This window comes from Helianthus annuus, chromosome 2, assembly GCF_002127325.2.
Source record: "Helianthus annuus cultivar XRQ/B chromosome 2, HanXRQr2.0-SUNRISE, whole genome shotgun sequence".
Taxonomy (NCBI): domain Eukaryota; kingdom Viridiplantae; phylum Streptophyta; class Magnoliopsida; order Asterales; family Asteraceae; genus Helianthus; species Helianthus annuus.
In genome coordinates, this window is record NC_035434.2 from 89,321,641 (window position 1) to 89,346,850 (window position 25,210).

A 25,210-nucleotide genomic window follows, 5' to 3' on the forward strand; every position below is an offset into this window, starting at 1 on the left:
AACCTTGATTAATATAAATACGTTAAGTTTAATTGCGAGTGACTTAACTAGGTTCCGTAACCCGACTCGAAACTCTCGTGACCAAGCCCCAAACCCGACAACCTTGGGCCCAAGACACTTGATTATCTCAAGCCCAAGCCGCCCCCTTGTGATTTCGGCCCAAACCCAAACATAAGCCTAAGATCCTTATATGTTTTATTATGTGCATGTGTGAGTATGTTAGTTTTAAAAAAATTGCAAACCCTACTCCTCCCTCCCCCCCCCCCCCCCCGTACGACGACAGCAGCAAGACAGCCCCCCCTCTTCTTGATCGCCCCCTCTCTCTAGTTCTCTCATCCTCTTGAATCAAGGTTAGTGTTCTTGGTAATTGTATGAGTATACATGGCTGCATTTTTCTGGATTATTGAGCATATGTGGTTGTGTTTTTCTGAATTATTGATGACATGATGATAACTTGTGACATAGGGTTCGTCAGAAATCAAGTATGATGTTTAGGGTTGTGGATGAAGTATGTTTAGATATTATGTTTGAACTAGGGTTTCGATGATATCATGTGTTTCTTGATAAAGTAGTTGATAAATAATCTGAGTTTAGATGTTAACCTATGTGTACGTGCTGTTATTGTTTGCTAAATATGTTAACGGAATCAATACAACTCGCATTAAAATGTTAAAAGCTGAAAACAGATTCTGTCTAAAATTTCAGCCAACTTCCATTGGCTGTAACCGGGTCATAACATATCAAAAACTGAGTTTTCTTGAGTCCACAAAGTAGAGTTTCGAAATATGATTCTAATGGCGCTGGAATCATATTTTTTTTGACATAATTTACTATTTTAAATGGAATTTTTGTTACAGTGCGTTGGGGTGTCTATTTTCTGCAGAAATTGCAGGTCACGATTTTAGTCATATCTAAGGGTATAAAGGGACATAAGTTACGAAATTTAAACTGCAGAAAATATGCGAGCAAAATGAACCTCTCGAACTGGAATCAACTTGTTTGGAGACTCGGTGATTTTTTAATAAAATAAACGGTGGGCAGGAGTAGGAATCATAACAATTCAGACCACTGCCCATTGCTCGAATTTTTACGAAAAATCTGTAAATAATTAGACTTTTAAAATTTTACAGTAACACGCCGAGACCATTTCACATGTCATATATTTTTTTGGGAATTTATCCTGACCTGTAACTATTTTATAAAAATACCGGAAAACAGCTCAGTGTTGAGTATTAAAGATGAAACGTATTAAGTCGCAATGTGTGCATCTGATTGTTAGTTGTGTTATCTGAGAATGATCGAACAGGTTTAATGTCAACATTAAATTTCGTTTAAGTTGTTGTATGCTACGACCATCTATATATTTATATACATATACCGTTTGAACGAAAATATATATGTGGGATATATATGTAAGTTGTCAACATGATTGCATGATACGTGTTTGATACGTGTAAGGATTTCGTGTCTTTCATGAGCACACTAATAAACTAAACGGTATTCATGTTAGGACATGATTGACCTGTTCGACGTCACGTATTTCTGTAGGATCGTATTCTGACCCGAACGAGTCTACCAGAGGAGTCTTGATCAGTTACAGGTGCGGAAAACAAGTAACCAACGTAGAAACAGCTAGATCTTCACTTAAATCACGCTTTTGATTGATATAACAGCGTTTACAACCAATTCTCACACCGGCAGCACCTTGGTATGGAAAACAAGAAGACGTTACAAATGATTTTGTTCTTAGGGTATTTATAGTGACTGGATTTCGCTCATATGGACATGATGTCCATAAAAGCGAAACCCCTATTGTACACATAAGCGAAACCCCTTGACTATGACCCTATGAGCGAAATCACAAGCTAATACACATACACTCTCATATTTTCTTGTATATCGTGCCCTAATCTAACATTCTAAGACTAAGACTCAATACAAGACGAAGTCGACAGATGCATGCACTAATAATTTCTTTCCATAACTTAATCTGCCGAGCTAATATAAGGTGAGTTCACACTTTTATAAAAGAATGTATTCCCAGTGGTTTGGGAACGGAATAAAACAACAACTACATATTCTCCTTGGGTAGAATACGAGTAACCTTGCCCCCCTTGGGTGGGACAACATGTTAATTTACTAGTATACTGCATGTTTTAAGAGTACTAGACGGAAACTCTATTTGAAAGTCCCTACACATTTTATGCCGATTAATCGCTGGGCCAATGGCGAATGGGTTATTAGTTGAATAGCGCTATTAGGTCTAATAAGACTCACACCGTGCCGTAGAGGACGGGCGTGGACTAATATACTTGGGCACTAGTCAATGACGATAGACATTGACGCGGGGCACTAAACATAACCACAGTTAGTAGTCAGTATGGTAACGGGTTTAGTAGCTTAAAAAGGTGGGGTAGCTCCCCATTACATGCATTAAAAGAACAGAGTAATTTAACAAACTTATGAATTTGGAACAACACTAAACAACTATGAACTTGTCAACATTTTTGTTGATACGTTACTACATGCTTTGCAGGTCGTTAGGTTATTTGCTGGAGCTTGCAGGGAGGAGTGGTCGTTGTGGGAAATGAACCGTTATGGGGTTCATGACAAACTTTATAAATTTTAAACTTTTCTTTGGTTTTGAACTTAATGCTTCCGCTGTTAATTTAGACTTTGTTTGAACTGTTGGACACTAATCATATTGATTGTGTTTGGTTTTATTTACTTTCTTATATGTTCAATATGATTGGTGGCATGATCCTGGTCAGTCACACGCCTCGCGGTAATACTCCGCATGTGGATTTTGAGGGTGTGACACTTCTTGGATCCTTCGGTTGCCTTAGCTTTACTTGTTGTCGCTAGAGCTAGTTTCGGACAGTTCGGTTTGATATGACCAGCTTCCCCAGAATTGAAGCATAGGCTATTGCTAGCTTTCTTCCTGCAGTCTTCTTCCTTATGTCCAGACATTTTGCAGAAATTGCAGTATATTGAGCACCTTCCTGAGTGCTTCCTTTTGCAATACTTGCAGTTGGGTGAAGAGGAAGAACCTGTACCTTTCCCACGGTAAGAATTACCTTAACGAAATTCTTGGGTAAGCTTTTGAGCTAGGTTCTTTCTCTAGTTTTCCTCTTGCGTACGTACCAACTCATTAGTCAGGGTGTTGGCCAGTTCTACTGCTTCTTCTATGGTTTATGGTCTAGCTGCCTTGACTATATGTCTGATCTCACTAATTAATCCCCAGATGTAACGGGAGATTAATACTGGCTCTGGTGAGGCCAAAGTTGGTACAATCCTAGCATATTCAAAGAATATGGTAGTGTACTCCCTGTAGTCTATTCGAATCATTTTATGATTTAGGAACTTATTAGCAATTTATTCCTTTTCATGAGGAGTACAAAATTTTCTTTCAACTATCTCCTTAAGGTTGGTCTATTCCATGTTATAAACTCTATCACTTCCTCTAGATTGGAGAATGGTATTCCACCACTCTAAGGCTGCATTCTTAAAAAGATTAGAAGCAAACATGATTTTATCTTCATCTACACATTTACTTATTTTTATGACTGCTTCTGTCTTTTCTATCCAGCGCAAGGCTGAATAGCTCCTTCATTGCCTAAGAATTCTATTGGCTTGCAGGCCAAGAATTCTTTATAAGAACAACCATATGATATGGTTCTTCTTCTTTTAGGAATTGGAGCTTGGATCAGAGGTCCGTGATTTCCATTCACGCTGTGACTTGGTTCAATGGTTTGACGTTTACTTCTAATTACAGAATTATTTTCTACTTCTTTAATAGTCTTGAAAATATATGGCATATCATCTAGGATTCCTTGTGCGACTATATGTTCAATGGCACTTTTATTCACTTGGTTCTCGTTATTATCATTATTCTGGTTTTCCTGATTTACTTCTTTGTCCGTCTAAATTGTAAACATTTATCAGGTATTAATATCACAGAATAAGATTTATAAAAACAATCACACAAACAGATTGATAAAAAACGTTGAGCATTGCAACTTACTCTTTTTATATATCTATATATATGCATCGATTACAAATTACAACTGAAAATTAAACACACTAGTAATTATGCATCGATAGGTATTTTAGTCTATCTATTTTGGTTGATTTTTTTCTTCAAAGTACAAAATTACACACACATATATATATTATACTAAGTGTTGGCTTGTCTAATACTGCATCTCACGCTCGTCATACTTCCAGACGAGTTTCTCTCCTACCTGATGGATCCTATTTCCTTGTTCAACTAACTCTTCACCATAATGGCGAAGTTCCTCCACATTTTCTTGACTCATTGGTGGTAGTGGGGCTGGTACTAGGTCAGGGTAACGTGGTACGGGTTCTTCGTAAGGGTATGGATTGTTTAGTGTATCCTGAATTGCCCTGTCATCGTTCCACCATGGGTCTAAAGGGTTTAGTATTGTATACTGCGCTATAGGGTTTGGTGCGGGAATTCTAGGGATCTCATTAGGGTCAAATGCTGGGATTGGGAATTGGTTTTCCTGGTTTGGTTCTAGCTCCATTGGTTGGTTAGGGAATAACGGCAAAAGTTGTGGTTCAGCTACTTGGTTAAGATTAGGTTCTGCTGCTGTATTTGCTAACATGTGGAAATCAGCTAATTGCCTATCAAGCTCCTCCTCCCATAATGGTCTATTAGTTTCCTGGGTTTGGGCACTCATTTCTCTATTTGCTTTTGCTATTGCTCGCTATTGTTGGAGTTTTTTTTCATTCTTTTCCTCCTTTCATGCGCTCCTCTACTAAACCAGCCTCTCTTTTTAGAGGGGAATGGTTCCTCAGATTGTGCCTTAAAGATAAAGATTCCTTCCTCAGAATCAGCAGAGTATCCTAAGGTTGGCTGGGATGAGGTTCCTTCATTCTTTGGGGAACTAGGTAATTGACGGTAAGCGTCGGAGGTACCTTGCTCAATCATACTGCAAACTAACAAATTGTCAAATAACACAAAATAATAATATACATATTTACACAGAATCACATAAGTTATTTCCTAACACAGTTGATTAAAATTTGGGTATTAACAGAACACCTATGTCACACCCTGGCTTTGCGGAAGCGTGGTTAATTTGGTGTGACTTCTTAATACCATAGCTTAATCATAACAAAGCTATATGAATTAAAAACATGCAAGATCATCCATTTGATTAAGTTTAAAACCAAAATACCGTAACATTGTTTTAACGGGAAAGCACCCTAACAACCATAACCTTGTTCAACAAACATTACAAACTCAAACATAACATAAACATGGTTTAAGGACTGTGACTTGTCCAGGAAAGAGTCACATTCCCTAAACGCCGGATGACCTCGGAAACTAGTGCAGCGGGAAAACGTGCCATACCGTGCCAGATCCTTTAATTCCCTGAAATACATGTAAGTTGAAAAATCAACAATAATGTTGAGCGAGTTCATGTGTTTAGTATGTGCGCGCGAATAAACCTTTATAATCATTGTAAGTGTGAATATTTTGTAAACTCTGGTATGAAAGCAAATAAGGAAACATATCAGTTAATGTGTAACCACATGGTCCAACCTGCGGGCGCATGGGAGGGGATAGGACAAGGTCACCACATGGTCCAACCTGCGGGCGCATGGGTGGTGTTACGACAAGGTTACCACATGGTCCAACCTGCGGGCGCATGGGTGGTGTTAAGACAAGGTCACCACATGGTCCAACCTTAGGGCGCATGGGTGGGGTTTGTTATGCTCAAATAGGCCTATCACTTGTATCCCTCGATCGTACTACGAGGACTAATGTTCTTAAGGTTTCACCTACCCAAATCACATAACCTAACAGTTCCTTCCTTAGCTGACCATACCATGTAAGAAATATTCGTAATCATAGCAACATGTATTTCACCCCCGCAGTTTAGAAAACTGAAAACAGTTATGAGAAAAGGAGGACATGAACTCACAGTCGGTGCGTCTCTACCAAGTACTCCAAATCAGGCAGCTGTGCAACGACCTACATGTGCTAACTTTATTAGACGGACGGCCGTGCCTTAGCTTTATAGTTTAAGTTTTTGGGAAATAGTTAGACAACTATTTCGGGTTTACTTTTCGTATATACTTGGTAGTTAGTCTCCTTCCCAAGGATGGGGGATTTAATACATGTGCGTTCGAATTATATCATTAAGTCTCACTCAATATATATTTATTTCTAATTCCAAAATATAAATATTTTTCTCAAAAATATTATATTTTCTTTTCACATAATTTTCCCCAAAAATAATACGTTGATAAAATACGCGTTCATGATTATTTCCGTAAAATGCGTAAGTTACGTTTTAACGATCGAGTGGTAATAGTAGTTACCGGTGTAACTCATATAGTTATCGTAGAGGCGTTCGTATTATTTTGGATCTGTTAACGTTTGAAAATATTATTTTTACTCTAAAAATAATATTTATGTATTTTTCACAAAATAATCATAAACAATGTTGTGAAAATATATATTTACCGAATATATATTTATCGCGTTTAATTTTGTGAAAATCCCACCTCCGAATATTTGTAAATAAAGTCGTGGCGAAATATATTTTAAAAACATGTCGAAAAGATATTTCTAACACTTATAGTGAAAATAATTCTAAGTGTTAGGTTTTTAGAAAAATTTCGCCAGAGTTTCCTCTGTAACTGGAGGTGGCCACGCTTTCAAGCGTATCATTTTCTTTTACAAAATCAATTTCAACAACTTCCTTATTCAATCAAACAATTTCCGACACATCGAACTAGTCGACAAGTATGTAAATCGCATAAATCACATGAACTTGTAGTTTTTCCGAAACTATAGTGTAAATCCCATTATATTTTGTGGATCTTTATATAAAGTAATTTGATCTCGTAAAAACCTCGTTTTTAGAGTAAATCCGTCTTTACAACTTCCCGTCATCTTTTTCAAAGATTGTTATTTTGTCGAAACTTTTCATTTCACAAGTGTTTACACACTTGTGGTTTATAAAAATCATGCTTGTTAATGTAAGATCTATTTTTAGAAAACATGATTTTCTTTGACGCTTGGTCCTTTGAAAATACCCCTTGCAGATACGTAGATCTGCTAGTTTTAAACACTATTCCACAAGTGAAACACTTTTACACAAGTTCATGATTCGCGTGTGGTAGAGTTTCACCTTTTAACCCTTGTACCATTCAAAACAAGCTTATGTCATGATCCATGACCATGATCAAACCGGGTTAAACGATGATCCGAGCTACCACATCATAGATCGGGTCTAAATAATCACAACTTTCAATTACTACAACATTTACACAACTTATGAGCTTTTAACCAACAATACTTGCATTTTTAGTAAACTTTAATGCATGATTTTGTAAGATTTCGAGTTTTAACCGTTACACATCGTATTAACCACTTTAGATTAGTTCAAGAGAGTGTTTTAAGCATTATACCTCTAGCTCGAGGCTAGGGAAGAATCTAGACGTAAATAGGGTGGATAAAAGCTAGAGAGTGAGGTCCTTCGCCTTCCGTTTGCTCCGAGCTTCCTAATACGTGACCCTTGACACTTGTAGAGCTTGGAACTTGCAAGATAAAAATCGAAAATGGATGGTTGGGCCAAGGGGGTGTTCGGCCGTGATATGTAGAGAGGAGAGGGAGAGAGTTTGGTGGATCTTGTATGGAGTGTAAGTTCTAATGTGCCATCACTAGTACTTATAGACAATCTCAACATGTTTATCCAATGGACTTTGTGTCTAATTGATTTTAGACAAGTTAGATTATTATAATCTACAAAGTACAAGAGGTATCCCCCTACATGGGGACGGTTTGTAATGGGGTGGGGGGGTGGGGTACCTAGTTCGAATCCAACCATTAGTTAGGTTATCTAGTTAGGTTAAGTAGGTTAGTTAAGCACTTAACTCGGTTAGTGGTGTGTTGGGTTTTAACGCGGGTGTTAGGGTGTTCAGGGCCCCTAACTGGCTCAGAAAAAGATAAATAATGTTAATGTCAATATTTTTGTGTTTCGGGTAAAGTCCGGTTGTTCGGTTGGATAGCAATCCGTTAAAGCGTTTAACAAAGCTTTTAAGTGTCGTTAATACCATTTTTAGTGACACAACTTATTCCCGACACTTTGGAAAGTGTCTAGTAATATTTTTCATGTTTTGGCACTTTATTAGCCAGCTAGAAGCTGAATTGTAAATTAAAGTGCTGTGTTTTGTGCTCGGTGTATGTTTTAGGCACATCCAGTCATCGTAACTTATTCCTAGAGACGTAGTTCTACAACCCTTGTATCCCTACACTCACTATGGGTGTAGTAAAATATTTCTGGCTCATACAGGCCTTAGAGGCAGTATCTGCCTGATGCTGGCTTTATCAGCATGTTCAATAGGTTATCCGTTCATAGTGCTACTGTGGTTTTGTGCATCATGTTTGTCACTAGAGTTCAATATGTAAATAATGTAGTGACGGAAATCAAAGTATGATGCAGATAGGTACAAATATTAGGAATCAACTAGCAGTTCATTAGTAAATTCAGTTAAGCACAGTAATCAAGCAGTAATTAATTATTAATTAAATCGTACGAATACCTGGTTTAGTGAGGGTTGTCACATTCTCCCCCCGTTAGAAAAATTTCGTCCCGAAATTTTAAGTTCTGCTTGTAGAAGCAGGGTTCTTAGGAAATAAGTGGGGGTATTTCTCTTTCATTCGGTCCTCACGCTCCCAGGTGAATTCAGGACCATGGCGGGCATTCTAACGAACTTTGACGAGCTTGACACTGCTCCGGCGGGTCTTGTTCACTTTCCAATCCGTGACCTCAACAGGTTCTTCAACGAAGTGGAGCGTGTCGTCAACATGAATTTCGTCGGTAGGAATGACAACGGTATCTTATGTTGGACTTTTCTTCAGATTGGATACATGAAATGTATCGTGAACTCCATTTAGCTCAGCAGGTAAGTCCAGCTTGTAAGCTACGGTCCCGATTCTTTCCAAAATCCTGAACGGACCAATGTATCGCGGATTCAACTTCCCACGTTTCCCAAAGCGTGCCACACCCTTCCAGGGTGATACCTTTAGCAAAACCATATCACCTACCTCAAACTCTAGAGGTTTCCTGCTTCGATCCGCGTAGGCTTTCTGATGGTCACTAGCCACACTGATGCGATCTCGGATCTGTGCAATCTTATCTGTGGTTTCCTGGACTACATCAGGACCAACCAACTGTCTATCACCTGCGTCAGACCAACAAAGCGGTGATCTGCACTTGCGCCCATATAAAGCTTCGAATGGCGCGGCACCAATACTGGTACGGTAGCTGTTGTTGTATGAAAACTCAACCAGGGGTAAATGCTTATCCCAGCTACCGCCCAAATCCATACACACGCTCTCAGCGTGTCCTCCCACGTCTGAATCGTGCGCTCGCTTTGACCGTCGGTCTGCGGGTGAGACGCGGTGCTCATATTCAGCTTTGAGGCAAAAGCTTCTTGGAAGGATTGCCATGTCCTTGAGACAAACCTACCATCTCTATCGGTGATGATTGATAGGGGTACTCCATGGCGCGTAACAATCCCTCTTATGTATATTTCAGTCAGCTTGCTCGTATCATCCTTTTCTCGGATATGTAAAAAGTGTGCTGACTTTGTTAATCGATCCACTATTACCCAAATAGTGTCATGGCCTCTTGGCGTTCTTGGCAATTTTGTAACAAAATCCATGGAGATTTGTTCCCACTTCCACTTGGGAATCTCTGGTTGTTGCAGAAGTCCTGAAGGCTTCTGGTATTCCGCTTTAACCTTAGCGCATGTTAAACATTTGCTCACATAGACAGCCACATCGCCTTTCATCCTAGGCCACCAATAATAATCTTTAAGATCCTGGTACATCTTATCCGCTCCAGGGTGGATAGAGTACCGCGACTTGTGAGCTTCATCGAAAATAACCTTTCTTAAGCCTCCAAACAAAGGAACCCAAATCCTTTTCTCAAAACACAACGTTCCTTCCTTGTTTGGTATCAATAACTTCTCCATCCCACGGAGATACTCTTCTTCAAGGTTTCTCTCCTTGAGGGCTTCTTTCTGCGCGGCGCGAATGCGCAGAGGAAAATCGGTTCGAATAACCATCTCCAAAGCCCTAACTCTTATGGGCTTGATTCTCTCTTTTCGACTTAGGGCATCGGCGACCACATTCGCCTTCCCTGGATGATACTTAATCTCGCAGTCGTAATCGTTCAACAGCTCTACCCATCGTCTTTGCCTCATATTCAGCTCCTTTTGGGTTAATATATGTTGTAGGCTCTTGTGATCTGTGAAAATTGTACACTTCGTACCATAAAGGTTGTGTCTCCAGATCTTTAAAGCAAAAATTACTGCGCCAAGCTCCAAATCATGTGTGGTATAGTTCTTTTCATGTACCTTCAGCTGACGTGACGCGTAAGCAATAACTTTTTGGCGATGCATCAACACGCAACCCAATCCTTGACGCGAAGCATCGCAATATACCACAAAATCATCTGTACCTTCCGGTAGTGCTAAGATTGGCGCGTTGCAAAGCTTATCTTTCAATATCTGAAACGCTTCCTCCTGTTTGATTCCCCAATCAAACTTCTTGTCCTTCTGTGTGAGTAGCGTTAATGGTTGAGCGATCTTTAAAAAAATTCTCAATGAATCTTCGGTAATAGCCAGCCAAACCCAAGAATTGCCGAATCTCGGTTGGCGTCTTTGGCGTTTCCTAATCCTTGATCGCCTCGATCTTGGTTGGATCCAGGTGGATTCCATCTCCATTTACCATGTGCCCAAGGAATTGCACCTCTCGTAGCCAAAACTCGCACTTAGAGAACTTGGCATACAACTGTTCCTTCTTTAGCAGCTCCAGAATGGCTCTTAAATGCTGCTCGTGCTCAGCCTTCGTCTTTGAATAAATCAAAATATCATAGATGAATACAATCACAAACTTATCCAAGTACGGCTTACAAACTCGATTCATTAGATCCATGAATACTGCAGGTGCGTTTGTCAACCCAAACGGCATAACCAGAAACTCGTAGTGCCCATAACGAGTTCTGAAAGCTGTCCTTGGGATACTCTCCTCTTGTATCCTTAACTGATGGTATCCAGATCGCAAGTCGATCTTTGAGTAAAAGCTTGAACCTTGCAGTTGATCAAACAGATCATCAATTCTTGGCAGAGGGTATCTATTCTTGATCGTCAGCTTGTTTAGCTCCCGGTAGATGATGTTTATTTGAAAATCATCATCCTTCTTTTTGACGAGTAGTAATGGGGTTACCCCAAAAGGGAATTTTGGTCTGTTATGTTCCTTCTCTATCCATTGCTAAAACTTCTCTGTCAATCCTTGCATCTCCGAAAATGTAAGTCGCTATGATGCATTGACTACGGGTGCAGTGCCTGGAATTAAATTGACGCGGGATTCGACTAATCGTTGAGGAGACGATTCCGGCAAGTCTTCGAGGAAGACTTCGGGGTATTCTCCAATCACAGGGATATCTTCGGGTTTTGGTCCTTCGGCTTCTTTTTCCACGACATGAGCCAAGAATGCAACACATCCTTTGTGCGAAAATTTTTGTGTCTTCTTTGCCTGATGATCCGTAGGAGCGTATCCTGCTCCATGAACCACAATCATTTCTCCGTTCGTCGTCGGGGTGCGGATGACAATCTCCGCTGGGTTGTTCGACAACCAGTCCATCCCAATTATCACATCGAAGCTTCCGTTAGGCTTGTTCTATCGAGAACTGGGTATCTAGGTTACTTACTACTAAAACAACTATATTTTCTGAAGCTAAAATTTGACAATACTGTCAAATAGAGCGTAACATTGACTATTATGAGACGTACCGATATCCACGCTTGGATTCTATCCCCGCTGTTGAGCTTTCATCCACGTGCCTGAGTGTTCTTAGGGCAATACTTCCTGAAATGCCCCACATCACCGCAATTAAAACATGCTTGGCCACAGCCTTGATCGTCACCATCCCTGCCTTGATAGTTGTCATCGTCGTTATTTCCTCCGCGATTTCCGTTACCATCTTGACCTCTATTTGCATGTTCAGTACCTTGCCGACACGTTTCCTTGACATGTCCCACCTTGCCACAGTTACCACATTTTCCATATCTACACCGCCCGTTATGGTGACGTCGACAGTTGTCGCACTTTGGTAGGATACCCGTGTACTCTTTTCTCTTTTTGGCCTTGTCGTCGCTACTCGACTGGGTACCCTGTTTGAAATTCGCCAACTTCCTCTTGTTGTCCCCAGATGACTCTACATGAGTCTCCTTCTTCTCCTCAGAGGCTGAAAATTTGTTCATCCTGATTGCCTCTTCTGTCAGGGCTACACTTAGATTGATGGCCTCAGAGATTGTTGCAGGCTTTGATGCCGTTACCATGCTCATGATTTGGGGTGCCAATCCCTAAATGAAACGCTCAATCCTTTTAAACTCCGGATCTACCATGTAAGGAACGATACGCGATAGAACTTGGAACTTCTCCACATACTCAGCTATTTTTGGACCTTCCATCTTCAAGTTCCAGAACTCAGTTTCTACCTTCTGGCTTTCTGTTCTTGAACAGTACTTTTTATGCATTAGCTCTTTCAGCTCGTCCCATGATAGAGCATACGCAGCAGCCTCGCCCATTGTCTGGACCTGAAGTTTCCACCATGACAGAGCCCCATCTCGGAACAGCCCGGAAATGTACGTGACCTAATCTCTTGGGGCGCATTTGCTCGCACGCAAAACAGTGTCCGTCTTCTCAATCCAGCGTACGAAGGCTACGGCACCCCCAGTGCCGTCGAAATGTAGGGGCTGGCAGCCTAAGAACTGCTTGTAGGTGCAGCCGTTGGGTGGGTTATTTCCTGAGGTACCTCCGTTGCGCTCGGAGTGATGGGCCTCGTATTGTGCGATGACTGCAGCAATGATTCCCTGAAGTTCCGCCTCGTTGGTGGGTATGCGTACATCCCGTCTTGGAGGCATCTTCTAAATGATGATCGTATGGGTCAGGTCATAGTAAGTAAAGTGTACGTAAGTATACAACAATATCAACACATAACATCTCATGTTATAAATAAATCAATCACATAACATCTCATGTCATAGAACATAAACAATAGATCACTGCGATTGCATTGCCACAAATCGAGACTAGAATGTAAGGTTTACAGGTACCTAACTGTATCATACAACATCAATGACTTAATAGGTGACGACCCTAGGCAAGTCGTGCGATCGCTGGACATGTTCAGGAATCTCTGGTTCGTCCATTTTCAAATTCCAGGACTCCATCTCAAGCTTCTGTTATTCCAGTCTTAGAACCATATTTCTCCTTAATCATTTCCTTGAGCTCGTCCCAGCTCAGTGCATAAGCAGCATCTGTACCAAGGGTCTGAATCTGAAGATCCTATCATGAGAGTGTGCCATCTAGAAATGACCCCGAGGTAAAGGTAACACTCTGTTGGGGTGAAAAGCTAGTCATTCTTAGAATGGAGTCAATCTTTTCGGACCAACGAACAAATGCAATGGCGCTTACTGTTTCGTCGAAGTTCAAAGGCTTGCAGTTCAGGAACTGCTTATAGGTGTGGTCAGTTGGGGGGGGGGGGTTATTTCCAGTAGTGCCATTGCTGTGCCTAAAGCGGAGAGATTTATATCGTGTAATTGCCTATGAGTTGCGTTTTCGCAGCTCGGCTTCTATCCTTAGCAACGTATTGGTGTTTGTGTCACGCCTGGGTGGCATTCTCTTCTGCCGAAATGGCATGAAACGGGTTAGACAACATTCCAATTGTCTATGAGATACATGGCACCATAAGCCATCATGTAATCACCCAATTTTACACGTAAATGTACTCAATGTATGGGTGGGGAAAATAAATTTCTGAGCCTTCACATAGGCTTGCCAATTTGGCTTGATGCTTGTAATAGAATGAACTCGAGGCTACATCGCCTTGGTCATTAGTTATTTCCTGCTACATTGGTTTTCATTAGCTTGACTCGCAGAGTCCACCGGAATTTCTGTGCACTACAATTCGTTATTACGTGGGCCCCCGTAATAATAAATTATCTTGCACAGTTACCCCACATTTTCTCTCGTCCAAGCAAATGATCAACCAAGGAGCAACAGCAGGTGCATTGGCATGAACAGGGTCATGCTCCAATGCGGGGTCAAGAGCAACGCCTGGCTCAGGGCCACGGCTGGCTCCGGATCAACAAACTCTATCTCAAAAATCAGCTGGATCAACCATCACAGGGGGGTTGCAGGATCCTCCAAGGGCTGGTCCAAGTGTATGAACTCAAGGTCATGGTCTGGATCAAAGCCATGTTGAAGAACAGGATCACCCTCAATACTGTGATCAAGCTCAAAGCTGTGTGCAGGAAACGGTGCAGCTAATGATGTCGTAACAGGGTCGGCGTCGTGAGAATGGTGCTGCACTCCCTGTATATGCAAAAATGCGGATGTCGGAAACTCAATGAGTCTGGGACAGGGGAATGGGCATGAGTTTCCCCCGCAGGAGCGTCCGCAAGCAGTAGGCTAATACCAGCAGAAATAGGGCCTCGCCCTCGAATGGGTCCTCCTCTAGTAGATCGTTATCGTTGACAGAGGCCATGTCAGGGGCATATCAACAATGGGATAAGCGGCAAGGGGCACAGGAGCAGGGATCACCGTGAGTGGCAAATTCCCAACAAGATGGCCATCAGTAGGCTCTGCTACGACATCAGGCAGCGCAAAGGGGTGAAAGTCGTCATCGTCTGTGCCGGTAGTATCGGAAATGTACACCTCGTGCTCCGATGAAACTATGTCGTCTGATACTATGGCCATGGGATTCGTAGTGTCCATCTTTCTAGTACATGATGAAAGCATGACGTTTGTAACACAAACACATATACGTATAATCATCAATCATATAATCATATAAACATGTTAGTCAATAAGCAATCTAATAATTCTCCTAGTCCCACTAGCCTTCCAGTCTCCTAGACTGATACCCCTAGTCCCACTAGCCAAATTCCTCCCAGTCTCTAAGACTGCTCTATCATCTACCTCGACCTCTCAGATCGAGCCTCGGCCTCCAAGACCGAGCCTCAGCCTCCAAGACTGAGCCTATTCTCCCTAGTCTCACTAGCCATCTACCTCGTTCTCTTAGATCGAGCTTCGGCCTCCAAGACCGAGCCTCAGCCTCCAAGACTGAGCCTAAAAATAAATAAATAAAATGTGCTCAATGTCACACCCCCAAAATCCACCTGCGGAGTACCACCGCTTGGGAGCGTGACTGACCAGGATCAAGCCACCAATCATATCGAACATAGCATATAGTAATTAAAGTAGACAATGTAATCCATCATGACATGATTGATGTTCAAAACCAAACTTTGTTTAAGTAGCGGAAGCATGAAAATAAACCCAATATAGTTAATAGTTTGAAATGTCATAAATGTTTGGCAACATTCACGAATCCTTGTCCACAACGACCTGCTCCTCCTTGTGCAAGCTCCATAAGTACCTAAGGTCCTGCAAGGCATGTAACAGTGGATCAACAACTAGTTGAGCGAGTTCACAGAAAGTAAATGCGTAATAGTAAGTTCGTTTGTAACATGTGGCTCTACTGGGCCGATAGTACGTTCTATTTGTGGGGGCTTCCCATGTTGTATAACCACTAGACCATTCGTAACCATAAGTATCCTTCACAACCGAGGATAGTAGTAAGTATAAATACACGTAGGTTTTACGTGAGTATCCTTCACAACCGAGGATAGTAGTAAGTATAAGTACACGTAGGTTTTACGTGAGTATCCTTCACAACCGAGGATAGTAGTAAGTATAAGTCTATGTAGATTGTAAGTATGTGTCCTGCACAACCGAGGACAGCGAATAGCAGAAGTATGTGTCCTGCACAACCGAGGACAGTGAGTAGCATAAGTATGTGTCCTGCACAACCGAGGACAGTGAGTGGCATAAGTATATGTCATGCACAACCGAGGACAGTGAATAGCTTAAGTTTGTGTCCTGCACAACCGAGGACAATGGTATGGTAGTCTAGTAACAGTGTAAGTACAGTTCTATTCAATCTCAATCCTTCAATCCCAATTCCCGTGCCCTGGGAATCCCATGCCTTAGTAAGAGTGTGAACTCACCTTGGTTTGCTCGGTATGCTATGCTCTAGAGTTTATCAAACGTCTAAGTCCGTTACACACGACCTAGGATATGTTGCACATACTTGTCGTAAGTATATAGAATCAATTAGGGTTTGCTAGTCTTTGATACTCAAGCAATGTGCTATGTGTGTTCACTGTGTACAGGATGATATGATGAAGATTGTTCCTATCTACAGCATCACACAATCATATACGATAACATACGGTAGCATGCTGTAATGCACAGAACATACAGAACATACAATAGGCTCTATACACCAGTGTTTACAGGTAACTTGCTTCATACATCACTTTGTAAGGTTCTGATTCTACATAACGTATGCAATTCTGACAATCAACAACATTTAACACTTAAACAAAGCATAAGGCATGAGAGCTCGGCACTATATCACAAGTAAGAAGGTCGGGCTAAGCATGATAAGCAAATTCGGACTTTGAAACATCTTATAAAAGTCGGACATCAACAAACAATGAAAGTCGGATCATGCTCATGTGATTAAAAGTCGGGCTAGTTACATATAATTTGAAAATCAAACAAGAGATGAAAGGGGGGGGGGCTTCCCTGTTTGAAAGTCGGACTAGAGGAGCAAGCCACATAACTCGGACCCCCTCTCAGCCTAAAGGTCGGACAAGATACTTCACCTAAAAGTCGGACTAAGTCACATGTCCAAAACTCGGACTACATGCCTAACTTATAAAACTCGGACCTTGTGAGGATGGGTTAGAAAAACTCGGACATGGGGGAGGGGGTTAAAAACTCGGACCCCTCACCCATTCCTTACAAAGTCGGACTCCCTTCCATTCATTAAACTCGGACCAACACTTGTGTCCAAGAAACTCGGATATTACTTTGAGTTAAAGATCGGACCTTGGTTACTTGATTATAAAACTCGGACTAATGTTTACATAAACATCATAACATCCTCGGACTTCATGAATGATAATCAAAGAGGTCGGACTACAACTTGTAACACAAAGCTCGGACCTCACATCTTTATTATAAAACTCAGATAGCAAGCAAAAAGAACTCGGACATATATATGTTATTCAAACTCGGATTAAGCATGCTCTTTTAAAACTCAGACAACTATATTCGCTAAAACTCTGACTAACATACTCAGACAACCATTCAGTCACACGTCCTGTATCATTGTAACAGTTACGTTTCCATTGATCATCAGTTACATTCATATTCTAAAACCCTAATTTCACACGTATTGACGGCAGAGACATAACGAATCATCAAGAGCTTAACAACAACAATCGTCACAGAATAATCTATCAAGTATGCACTAATCATCACCTTAATCACAATTATCCAGAATCAAATCAAAATCACAGGACATAATATGAGGAACTAGGGTTTTTGTAAACACATGATCAAGAATCAAGAATTGATAATAATCAAGCAATCAATTAGGGTTGTCATGAACACATAATCAATAAACAATTACCTTGAGTGATTCTAGAGAAATAGAGAAATCGAAAGTGATGAATGCCTTGTGCCAATGATGGTGGTGATGATGATTGCTAGAGGATTAGAGAATTGCAAGTACGTGTTTTGTTTTGTGTGCAAATGATTAGTGAAAAGGGATTAGGGTTAAGTATCTCTAGGATTTCACTAATTACCCTCTACCTCCCTAAGTATCATATTTTACACATGTACACCATCTCATAACCATTTCCTAGTTTCACCACCAAGTTCATATATTTACCAAGTCTTTCACAATTAACAAACAACCATGCACAATCACACAATACGATTCATTGCATCAAAACGTATATAATTCCATAGCCAATTAATTGTGCAAATAAACAACTAAACAATAAATGAACGTGCAATAAATGCAAAATAGGAATCTTGGAAATTCGAGTTGTCACATTATCCCCAACTTGAAAGAAATTTCGTCCCGAAATTTAGCATGCGGTTATTGAGGAAGCTAGGTAAGTTGTATCGTTTACTGATTTTCCTGGGGTGTCACATCATCCCCCCGTTGATTTGGAATTTCGTCCCGAAATTCAGTAGTAGTAGCTTCAGCCTCAGTAGTAGTTGCATTGGTTTCGAATAACTGGGGGGTACTTTTCTGTCATCTGGTCTTCGCGTTCCCAGGTGTACTCTGGGCCACGTTTGGAGTTCCAACGAACTCGAACAAGAGGGATTCTCTTGTTTTTGAGGACCTTAACATCCCGGTCCATGATTTCGACTGACTCCTCGACGAACTGCAACCGCTCGTCGATAGTGAGTTCCTTAAAAGGAATTGTGAGGGTCTCATCTGACAGGCACTTCTTCAGATTCGACACATGGAATACGTTGTGAACTGCACCGAGTTCAGCTGGTAGGTTTAGCTTGTAGGTCACTTTGCCTATTTTCTCAATGATCTCGAACGGTCCGACATACCGTGGATTTAGTTTGCCCCGTTTCCCAAAACGAACCACACCCTTCCAGGGTGAGACTTTAAGTAAAACCCGATCCCCGACCTGAAATTCCAATGGCTTCCTACGCTTATCCGCGTAGCTTTTCTGGCGATCACGAGTTGTCGCCTTGCGTTGTCGTATTTGTGCTATTCGTTCAGTAGCGTCAACTACCATATTCTGGTCCTGTAATCTGACTATTCCCCACCTCTGCCCAACAGAGAGGTGACCGGCATTTACGCCCGTACAATGCCTCGAATGGAGCGGCTTGTATGCTAGTGTGGTAACTGTTATTATACGAAAACTCCACTAAAGGGAGGTGTTTTTCCCAGCTGATGCCGAAATCAATAACACATGCCCGAAGCATGTCTTCTAGGGTTTGGATCGTGCGCTCAGACTGTCCATCCGTCTGAGGGTGATAACCTGTGCTCATGTCTAAACGAGAGCCGAAAGCTTTGTGCATTGCTTGCCATAATTCTGACGTGAATCATGCATCGCGATCCGAAATGATAGATGTGGGCACCCCGTGCCTCGAAACAACTTCTTTAAGATAAACGTCTGCGAGAGTAGAGAACTTATCCGTTTCCTTAATAGCCAGGAAGTGTGCAGACTTGGTGAGTCGATCCACGATCACCCATATAGTATCATTCCCACGCTGGGATCTGGGTAGGCCTGTAACAAAATCCATGGAAATTTCTTCCCATTTCCATTGCGGTATCTTGGGCTGCTGAAGTAGGCCCGCTGGTTTCTGATACTCCACTTTGACTTTTGCACATGTCAAACACTTGCCCACGCAAGTTGCTATGTGGCCTTTCATGCCAGGCCACCAGTATGTAGTTCTGATGTCGTGATACATTATATCCGAACCTGGATGTATCGAGTAGCGAGACTTATGAGCTTCATCCATCACAAGTTCTCGTAAACCGCCGTATAGTGGGACCCAAATACGCCCCGTTACATAATAGGCACCGTCTTCCTTTTGTTCCAATCGTTGCCTTGAGCCGCGTAAGGCTTCAGCCTTTACGTTTTCTGGTTTCAATGCTTCCACCTGAGCATCTCGTATCTGTGCAGGAAGACTGGACTGAATAGTGAGCTGCAAAGCTCGTACGCGTCTAGGTAGAGTGTCCTTTCGACTGAGAGCGTCAGCCACAACATTGGCTTTACCTGGATCGTACTTGATGGCGCATTCGTAATCATTAAGTAGCTCGACCCATCGTCGTTGACGCATATTCAATTCCTTCTGCTTGAAGATATGCTCGAGACTCCTGTGATCGGTGTAGATAGTGCACTTGGTACCGTACAGGTAGTGTCGCCATATCTTAAGTGCAAAAACAACAGCTCCCAACTCTAAATTGTGCGTCGTGAATTTCCGTTCGTGAACTTTGAGTTGCCGCGAAATGTAAGCAATGACCTTGTCGCGCTGCTTTAACACACATCTAAGACCCTGGATGGATGCATCACAATCTACTATGAAATCGTCCGTGCCCTCTGGCAACGAGAGAATAGGTGCGCTGCAAAGCCTATCCTTTAGGTACTGGAAAGCGGTTTCCTGGGGATCTCCCCAACGGTAGGTGACACCCTTCTGTGTCAGTAGTGTAAGTGGCTGAGCAGTCCTTGAGAAATCTTTGGTAAACCGTCTGTAGTAACCCACCAAACCCAAGAATTGGCGTATTTCCGTTGGTGTACGCGGTGCAGGCCAGTTCCTGATCGAATCTACCTTGGATGGATCGACATGAATCCCATCCCTGTTCACCACATGGCCTAAGAAGTAACTTCACGAAGCCAGAAGTCGCATTTTGAAAACTTGGCGTACAATTGTTCCTTTCGAAGAAGTTCCAAGATAAGTCGTAAGTGCTGTTCGTGTTCCTCCTGACTCTTGGAGTAGATCAGAATGTCGTCGATGAAGACAATGACGAACTTGTCAAGATAGGGTTTGCACACCCTGTTCATAAGATCCATGAAAATTGCAGGCGCGTTCGTAAGCCCAAATGGCATGACTAGAAACTCGTAGTGACCGTAGCGAGTTCTGAATGCTGTCTTGGAGACGTCCTCATCCCGGACTCTCAGCTGATGATACCCTGACCTTAGGTCAATCTTGGAATAGTAACTCGACCCTTGCAACTGGTCGAATAAGTCGTCAATGCGTGGAAGAGGATAGCGGTTCTTCACTGTGACCTTGTTCAGTTCGAGGTAATCGATGCACATCCTGAAAGCGCCATCCTTCTTCTTCACGAATAATACTGGAGCTCCCCAGGGCGAAGAGCTTGGACGAATAAAGCCCTTATCCAAGAGCTCTTGTAGTTGCTTTGAAAGTTCTTCCAGTTCGGTTGGAGCTAAACGATACGGTGCTCGAGCTATGGGTGCTGCTCCTGGAGCGAGCTCGGTTTGAAATTCGACCTGACGATGAGACGGTAGACCAGGTAAATCTTCAGGAAACACCGGAGGAAAGTCGCGTACAACTGGATGGTCTTCCAACTTCCTTTCTTTTGTTGATGCGTCAGTAACGAGATCCAAAATTACGGTGTGACCCTTCCGCAAACATTTCTGAGCCTTCAAGAAAGAGGTGATGCCAACCACAGCACCACTCTTGTCGCCTTGAACTTCGAGAGGTCCTTGGCCAGAACGAGGAATGCGAACAATCTTTTCTTTGCATAGGATTTCTGCTTGCTGTTGCTGCTGGCGACTCTGATTTGCAGGTCGTGGGCTCCTGAATCCTTAGCTTCATGGCCCATCTTGAGACACCTCTGGCAATGTCCCTCGTTGCACTAACCACCGTGGTGTCTGTTGCATTTGTTACACATTAGGTGAATTCCCCGATAACCACCCTGCCCCTGACCACCAGAAGTTGGCTGACTCAGGCTCTGGTGATCACTATTCTTGCGCTGCTGCTGTGCTTGAGACTGAACGGTAGCGGAACCCTTGCTGGAATACCCATCCCATTTCCGCTTGTTGTCACTAGGAGTAGCGGGAGTAGCAGTAGTGGTAGCGGTAGTAATAGCGCTGATACAACTAGGCAGCCTGTTCTGTTCCACTGCCTGATCCGTGAGGCGATGAGCAAGACGCTGAATGTTTTGGATATTGTCGAGGTTAGCCGATGTATCATGGCTCTGAATCTCTGAGGCTAGACCCTTGAGGTACAATTCGATGCGCTTGCTTGGAGGGTCCACCATGGTTGGACACAAGATAGCCAGTTCGTTCGACCGTTTCATATAAGCTTCAATTTCTGACCCTGTCATTTTCAAATGGTAAAGCTCCACTTCTAACTTGTGGATGTCATCACGCGTGCAGTATCCCCTTTTAATGCGTTCTTTGAATTCGTTCCAGGGAGTGGCATTAGCAGCTGCCAACCCTAGTATCTGTACTTGCGCGTTCCACCAGGTTAGCGCGATTCCTTCCAAAGTACCAGTGGCGTACTTGACCCTGCGAGTCTCAGGGTATTCACACATCTCGAAAAATGACTCGAGCTTCCCAAACCAATGGAGTAGTCCCACTGCTCCTTCTATGCCACTGAGTGTGCTTGGACGACAGTCCATGAAGTTCTTGAATGTGAAGACAGGTTGTTGTGCGTTTACACAGAATAACACAAAATAATAATATACATATTTACACAGAATCACATAAGTTATTTCCTAACACAGTTGATTAAAATTTGGGTATTAACAGAACACCTATGTCACACCCTGGCTTTGCGGAAGCGTGGTTAATTTGGTGTGACTTCTTAATACCATAGCTTAATCATAACAAAGCTATATGAATTAAAAACATGCAAGATCATCCATTTGATTAAGTTTAAAACCAAAATACCGTAACATTGTTTTAACGGGAAAGCACCCTAACAACCATAACCTTGTTCAACAAACATTACAAACTCAAACATAACATAAACATGGTTTAAGGACTGTGACTTGTCCAGGAAAGAGTCACATTCCCTAAACCCCGGATGACCTCAGAAACTAGTGCAGCGGGAAAACGTGCCATACCGTGCCAGATCCTTTAATTCCCTGAAATACATGTAAGTTGAAAAATCAACAATAATGTTGAGCGAGTTCATGTGTTTAGTATGTGCGCGCGAATAAACCTTTATAATCATTGTAAGTGTGAATATTTTGTAAACTCTGGTATGAAAGCAAATAAGGAAACATATCAGTTAATGTGTAACCACATGGTCCAACCTGCAGGCGCATGGGAGGGGATAGGACAAGGTCACCACATGGTCCAACCTGCGGGCGCATGGGTGGTGTTACGACAAGGTCACCACATGGTCCAACCTGCGGGCGCATGGGTGGTGTTAAGACAAGGTCACCACATGGTCCAACCTTAGGGCGCATGGGTGGGGTTTGTTATGCTAAAATAGGCCTATCACTTGTATCCCTCGATCGTACTACGAGGACTAATGTTCTTAAGGTTTCACCTACCCAAATCACATAACCTAACAGTTCCTTCCTTAGCTGACCATACCATGTAAGAAATATTCGTAATCATAGTAACATGTATTTCACCCCCGCAGTTTAGAAAACTGAAAACAGTTATGAGAAAAGGGGGACATGAACTCACAGTCGGTGCGTCTCTACCAAGTACTCCAAATCAGGCAGCTGTGCAACGACCTACATGTGCTAACTCTATTAGACGGACGGCCGTGCCTTAGCTTTATAGTTTAAGTTTTTGGGAAATAGTTAGACAACTATTTCGGGTTTACTTTTCGTATATACTTGGTAGTTAGTCTCCTTCCCAAGGATGGGGGATTTAATACATGTGCGTTCGAATTATATCATTAAGTCTCACTTAATATATATTTATTTCTAATTCCAAAATATAAATATTTTTCTCAAAAGTATTATATTTTCTTTTCACATAATTTTCCCCAAAAATAATACGTTGATAAAATACGCGTTCATGATTATTTCCGTAAAATGCGTAAGTTACGTTTTAACGATCGAGTGGTAATAGTAATTACCGGTGTAACTCATATAGTTATCGTAGAGGCGTTCGTATTATTTTGGATCTGTTAACGTTTGAAAATATTATTTTTACTCTAAAAATAATATTTATGTATTTTTCACAAAATAATCATAAACAATGTTGTGAAAATATATATTTACCGAATATATATTTATCGCGTTTAATTTTGTGAAAATCCCACCTCCGAATATTTGTAAATAAAGTCGTGGCGAAATATATTTTGAAAACATGTCGAAAAGATATTTCTAACACTTATAGTGAAAATAATTCTAAGTGTTAGGTTTTTAGAAAAATTTCGCCAGAGTTTCCTCTGTAACTGGAGGTGGCCACGCTTTCAAGCGTATCATTTTCTTTTACAAAATCAATTTCAACAACTTCCTTATTCAATCAAACAATTTCCGACACATCGAACTAGTCGACAAGTATGTAAATCGCATAAATCACATGAACTTGTAGTTTTTCCGAAACTATAGTGTAAATCCCATTATATTTTGTGGATCTTTATATAAAGTAATTTGATCTCGTAAAAACCTCGTTTTTAGAGTAAATCCGTCTTTACAACTTCCCGTCATCTTTTTCAAAGATTGTTATTTTGTCGAAACTTTTCATTTCACAAGTGTTTACACACTTGTGGTTTATAAAAATCATGCTTGTTAATGTAAGATCTATTTTTAGAAAACATGATTTTCTTTGATGCTTGGTCCTTTGAAAATACCCCTTGCAGATACGTAGATCTGCTAGTTTTAAACACTATTCCACAAGTGAAACACTTTTACACAAGTTCATGATTCGCGTGTGGTAGAGTTTCACCTTTTAACCCTTGTACCATTCAAAACAAGCTTATGTCATGATCCATGACCATGATCAAACCGGGTTAAACGATGATCCGAGCTTCCACATCATAGATCGGGTCTAAATAATCACAACTTTCAATTACTACAACATTTACACAACTTATGAGCTTTTAACCAACAATACTTGCATTTTTAGTAAACTTTAATGCATGATTTTGTAAGATTTCGAGTTTTAACCGTTACACATCGTATTAACCACTTTAGATTAGTTCAAGAGAGTGTTTTAAGCATTATACCTCTAGCTCGAGGCTAGGGAAGAATCTAGACGTAAATCGGGTGGATAAAAGCTAGAGAGTGAGGTCCTTCGCCTTCCGTTTGCTCCGAGCTTCCTAATACGTGACCCTTGACACTTGTAGAGCTTGGAACTTGCAAGATAAAAATCAAAAATGGATGGTTGGGCCAAGGGGGTGTTCGGCCATGATATGTAGAGAGGAGAGGGAGAGAGTTTGGTGGATGTTGTATGGAGTGTAAGTTCTAATGTGCCATCACTAGTACTTATAGACAATCTCAACATGTTTATCCAATGGACTTTGTGTCTAATTGATTTTAGACAAGTTAGATTATTATAATCTACAAAGTACAAGAGGTGTCCCCCTACATGGGGACGGTTTGTAATGGGGGGGGGGTACCTAGTTCGAATCCAACCATTAGTTAGGTTATCTAGTTAGGTTAAGTACGTTAGTTAAGCACTTAACTCGGTTAGTGGTGTGTTGGGTTTTAACGCGGGTGTTAGGGTGTTCAGGGCCCCTAACTGGCTCAGAAAAAGATAAATAATGTTAATGTCAATATTTTTGTGTTCCGGGTAAAGTCCGGTTGTTCGGTTGGATAGCAATCCGTTA